The sequence below is a fragment of the Salmo trutta genome, chromosome 20 (assembly GCF_901001165.1).
Source record: "Salmo trutta chromosome 20, fSalTru1.1, whole genome shotgun sequence".
NCBI classification, from domain to species: domain Eukaryota; kingdom Metazoa; phylum Chordata; class Actinopteri; order Salmoniformes; family Salmonidae; genus Salmo; species Salmo trutta.
In genome coordinates this window covers 6,335,997-6,341,996 of record NC_042976.1, presented here as the reverse complement: position 1 = coordinate 6,341,996, position 6,000 = coordinate 6,335,997, and positions in this window count along the sequence as shown.

The following is a 6,000-nucleotide window of genomic DNA, read 5'->3' as shown; positions in this document are numbered from 1 at the left end:
GTATGTAAACAACAACCTCAGAATGCTACAAAATGTATGTGTACAGTGTGTGTGTGTGTGTGTGTGTGTGTGTGTGTGTGTGTACAGTGTGTGTGTTAATATACAGTATGTGTGTTTTGTGCCTCCAGTCTCCCCCATTATCTGTGGTCAGAACCAGGTCCAGTGTCACGCCCTGACCTTAGAGATCCTTAGTATTCTCTATGTTAGGTCAGGGTGTGACTCGGGTGGGAAAGTCTATGTTTTCTATTTCTTTGGTTTTGGCCGAGTGTGGTTCCCAATCAGAGGCAGCTCTCTATCGTTGTCTCTGATTGGGGATCATATATAAGTTGTCATTTTCCTTTTGGGTTTTGTGGGATCTTGTTTTCTGTTTAGTGTCTCTGCCTGACAGTACTGTGCGCTTTCGTTTTTTGCGTTTTGGTATTTGTTTTAGTGTTTTGTGAATAAAATAATCATGAACACTTTCCACGCTGCGCTTTGGTCTACTCTTCCTACCACCAACAAGAGCCGTTACATCCAGAACATGTGAGTGTGGTGGTGAACAACCCTGTGTCTCTAATCTGTGACAACCCTCTTCCGGCTATCACCTGGCTGAACGATGGAAACACAACAGAGCAGGAGACCACAGCAGATATTTCAACCTCAACATACTGGTTATGAACACTGCTCTCAGTACATCACTGCTGCCAGGTCAGGGGTCACATTAGTCTTTTGGCATGTTAGTTATGTCTATATTGACCCTAGATCATATTATATCTGTGTTGATTCTGGATCATGCCCCATGAAATCAGGATGTGCCCACTCAGAGGCCATATAAAAAAAATGTAATTTCAGTTCTGTACTTGTGAAAATGTCTTGTAAAGTGTTTGTGACAAATAAGAGAGGATGTAGGATTGAGACTTGAGTGAGGTTAGGGGGAGGTTTAGTCTGAACCTACCTCTTCATGACTATCTTTATTAATGCCGCAACCCCCCCCCCCCATCTGCTAAATGACTAAATGACTAAAATGGAAAATGTGTAGCAGAGGTGAGTTAGACTCATGCTCTCGTGATGAGGTAGCCTTGCCTGGTACTTCTAAATCAGTCACCTTCGGTCCAAGCGGGACTTTCCTCTTGGACTATTGGTTAAGATGTTGGTTTTCCACTCAGGATACCATGGTTCAGATCCCACCTGTGACAGAGTCATGATTCAGAGGTGGGATTCTTGACCAGTGCAGGGAAGACTAGTTTAGGGGTGAGGGTTGTACTGAGGCTGAGGCCTAATGGAAGTTGAATTCACACAAATGACAATAGAGCTGTACTCAGGTTCACTTTGAATGTTTATGCTGTATTGGGGCCTTATTAGGTCCCTGGAGTAAAGCATTTGTGTGTCTCCAACACCTTTAATTGGTAGAATTCCTTAGAGTTTTGGACCTCATTGTTCCAGAGCCTTGCATACAGGTAATAACAGGACCCTCTGGTGTCAGAAACTTAAAAATGTCAGACTAACATCATTAAAGAGTTACACAGTAGAGACGATATAGTCCCAGTGACATCAGTCACAGAGCACAGGTTGACTTTTGCTGATGTAATATGCTCTCTAAGAATCATTCAGAGGTGAAAGACGTATTGTTTTGTTTGTCATTTAGCAGACGCTCTTATCCAGAGCGACTTACAAGAACAAGTAGGGTTAAGGGCCTTGCTCAAGGGCACATTCACAGATTTTTCACCTAGTCAGCTCCGGGATTTGAACCAGTGACCTATCTCTTACTGGCCCAACATTTAAACAGCTAGGCTACCTGGCACCATATTTTGAGAGTTTGTTTTGATTAATCTTGTATTTATAGTATGTTCACGTTCACAAGGCTTCCTTGCAAATAAGACACTGTTCTCAATGGGGACCCACGCTGTGTGAATAAATAAAACAATAAAACAATACAAATCACAATGTATTAGATGTGTTTGTGTTTCACACCTTTAATTGGTAGAGTGATATGTGTCATTATGACAGAGCCCTGCATGTTTTGAATAATATGTAAATGTGTGACTTGTGTACTAACATTACAGTTTTCCGTACAGCATGTAATGTGTTGTGTATTTGTATGCTGATGTCTCCAAACGAATTTCCATGTAAATGGACAATACAGTATATGGTTTTGTGCTAACAGAACCCTCTGGAATCTGACAGAACAACAACAAACTAGATTATTAACAAAATCGAATCAAAGTTTATTGATCACGTACACAGATCTGCAGGTGTTATGGCAGGTGCAGCAAAATCCTTGTGTTACTAGATCCAACAGTGCAGTAGAATGTCTCTACACAAATAATCAAAACAAGTAATCAAAAAATATATTATATGTACATAAATATGTAAAGTAGTAGATACAGTGGGGTCTGAAGTAATTGACATCATTGATAAAGACTGTATAAAATATACATATATTATTTATGCAATTGCTCAGAGAAATATTTAGTTTGACAAGTAAAAATTGACACCTTTGAAAGATTCTTACAAATAAAGCAGTCAAAAGGTTATTATTTAGTCCCATATTCCTAGCACGCAATGACCACATCAAGCTGTGACTCTACAAACTTGTTCTATGCATTTTGTTTTGGGGCTGCTGTCACCTCAGCCTCAGCCCACACCGCCACAAAAAGCCATCATGCACCTGAGGAAGCTGCACTAGGTCATTGGTCTCCAGCTGCACTAGGTCTGTTGTCTCCAGCATTAGTTCATCAGTCCATATCCCAACTGGGTCATCAGCCTCTTGCCCCACTAGGCTCAAAGGTGCCAGTTTCTCTTGTAGGCCCAGAGCTCTACTATTCTCCATATCCAGCGTCAGTTTCCCTGGCAGGTCCAGAGTCATTCTCCCTGTCAATTTCAGAGTTGTTCTCCCTGTCAGGGTCTGAATCGTTCTCCCTGTCAGGGTCTGAATAGTTCTCCCTGTCAGGTTCAGAGTCGTTCTCCCTGTCAGGTTTGGAGTCGTTCTCCCTGTCAGGTTCAGAGTCGTTCTCCCTGTCGGGTTCAGAGTCGTCCTCCCTGTCAGGTTCGGAGTCGTTCTCCCTGTCAGGTTTGGAGTCGTTCTCCCTGTCAGCTTCAGGGTCGTTCTCCCTGTCAGGTTCAGGGTCGTTCTCCCTGTCAGGTTCAGAGTCGTTCTCCCTGTCAGGTTCGGAGTCGTTCTCCCTGTCAGGTTTGGAGTCGTTCTCCCTGTCAGGTTCAGATTCGTTCTCCCTGTCAGTTTCAGATTCGTTCTCCCTGTTAGGTTCAGGTTTCCTTCTATGGTCCAGAGTCTGATTCCCTGCCAGGTCCAGAGTCAGTTTCACTGTCATGTCAATAATTGGTTTCCCTGTCAGGTCCAGAGATGTTCTCACTGTCATGCCTAAAGTTATCAGCTCTAGGCTCAAAGCCTTCAGCCATTCTAGTTTCATTGTCTCCAGCTCTAGTCGGCCATCAGTCCACTCCTCCAACAGGCTATAGGTTCTCTGCCCCACCAGGTTTGCAGCATCTGCCCTCAGTTGGTCGGCAGCCCCCAGCCTCAGTCAGCAAGCAGTCTGCTCCCTCGGTGTTACATGCCAAACCACCTGCCCTAGTTCTTGGCCCTGGGTCTCCCGTCCCGCTAGACCCGGAGTTATCTGCTCCTCTAGGTGTGCAGTTAGACAGTTCTCAGCCTGCAACCAGTCACCTATACTCACGCTAGACAGCCTCCAACCATACCATGATAGCAGTCCTCAGATGTAGTAGTGGGTTCCAAGTTCCCTGCCCTGCTAGGCCCTCAGCTCCCTGATCTGGGGAAACCACCATTCCCTGATCCGTGGAGCCTGTTGTCTCTAGTTCTGGGGGGTCTCCCACCTCCTGCCTTGGACGGCCCTCAGCCCTTCTCACGTGAGAGACCACTTGACCTCGTCTCTGGGGCCCAGCCACCCACATCCTCCAGATCCCTGATGATCCATGCCCAGGGGTCCCAGCTTGCTTCACCATGGGAGTCATCACTTTCAACCGTGGTGAAAGAGTCACCAGCCTCAGCCAGTGAGCTGCCAACGACAGTTGTAGCCCGCATGCCACATTCCTCCGTCGCAGTAGGCTATCCACCTGCTTCAGCCGTGGCCAGCCTTTGGCGTTGCACTCAGCGTCTAAGGATGGGGCCCAGCAGCCCTGCACCAGCTGAGTTAGAGGGCCCTCTCCCACCCGCATGGCATTCCATGAAGCGGCCTAGGACTGTCTCCAAGTATATATGTACCTCCCTCGCAGGGCGGCCCCTAAGCCATGCCTTTTCTGCAGGGTAGGATTAGGCACGATATCAATAAGCTTATACCATTTGTTGCACCTTGCTTATGCCGCTCGGCCATCGCTCATCCATATATTTATATGTTCATACTAGATTTGTGTGTATTAGGTAGTTGTTGGGGAACTGTTAGATTACTTGTTAGATATTACTGCATTGTCGGAACTATAAACTCAAGCATTTCACTACACTCGCATTAACATCTGCTAACCATGTGTATGTGACCAATACAATTTGATTTTAAATTGGATTTGATTTGAGTTGTAATGAAGGAATAAAAATCCACCAGTGAAAAACTGTCCAGCTGTTGTGTGTAGGCTACATCTTCCTGTTTTATGATTAGTTTGTGTTTGTGAGGTTGACAACATGAGCAAAATATTTGCAATTCAACACTTCCTCACGTCTTTGCAAACAGTATTTGTGAATTAAATGTTATATATTTCCTTAACCATCCTGTGTTGTGTGCTTTTTCTTTTACCATTGTCACGCCTACTACTGCTCCCTCCAAGATCGGCATTGGTGGTCTACTAACCACTGGTCCTGGCAACCCACATTGTGCACTCCTGGCAACCATCACTGCGCACACCTGCAGCCCATCGTTACGCACAGCTGGACTTCATCACCACCCTGACTACTCTCCCTTTATATGGCAATCAGTAGCCTCAGTACTCAGGCAGTATTGGTTTTCTTCATGTTCAGTACGCTTCTCCTGTTTTGTTTATCTGCTTTTTCTCATCATTAATAAACTTATCTTCTCCACCTGCTTTCTGACTCCTAGCAAATACGTTACAGAATACTGCCTCAGAAAATATGGAAGCAGCAGAAGATAACAGCATCTTCCAGACGGTCGAGGAACAGGGTCTTCTACTCCACCAACACCACCAGCTGGCAGTACTGGGTACGACCTTGAAGGAGGTACTCCGCGTTCTCCGCCGCCTCGACACCACCAGCAAGGTTCTCCAAACCTCTGATGTAGGGCCTCCTACCAGGGGTCGTCACAGGGAGCCAGTCCCTCAGCCGTCCCCAGCTGTCCACCCAGGTCAGCGATGCCCGGCTGTCCCTTCCGGAGAAGTATGACGGCACTAAATCGAAACGACGTGGCTTCCTACTCCAGTGCTCCCTCTATTTCGCCTATCAGACGGGAGCCCCCACCACCAAGTGTTCCAAGGTTACCACGGTCATTTCCCTGATGACCGGACGGTCGTTGGAATGGGCTACGGCCATCTGGGAGAGAGGAGAGGAGGAGCTGGGTTCCTATGAGAAGTTCATGGTTCTATTCAGGGCGGTCTTCGACCATCCTCCAGAGAGCAGGATGGAGGTGAGAGACTTTTCCAACTCCAGCAGGGTGCTCAGATCACTGCAGATTTGGCCCTCAACTTTCGGAGTGTGGCAGGCTCCAGCGGATGGAATGAGCCGGCGCTCTGCACTCTATTCCGCAGTGGACTGCACAAAGAGGTCCAGATGTAGTTGGCATGTCGGGATGACAACATATCCTTGGACGCTCTCATCCCGATGGCCATCCGGCTGGATAACCTTCTTCGGGAGCGCCGGTGTCCACGTCATCACTCGACTACCTCCTTTGGCTGTCTGAGGTAGAGCCTGAACCCATGGAGGAAGGGGGCACACACCTCTCCGTGGCAGAGCGGCGTCGCCGGAGACAGCTGGTGCCCTGTCCCTATTGTGGCCAGGAGGTGCACCAGCTTCAGTGGTGTCCAGTGCGTCCCACCCCAGGGTCAACT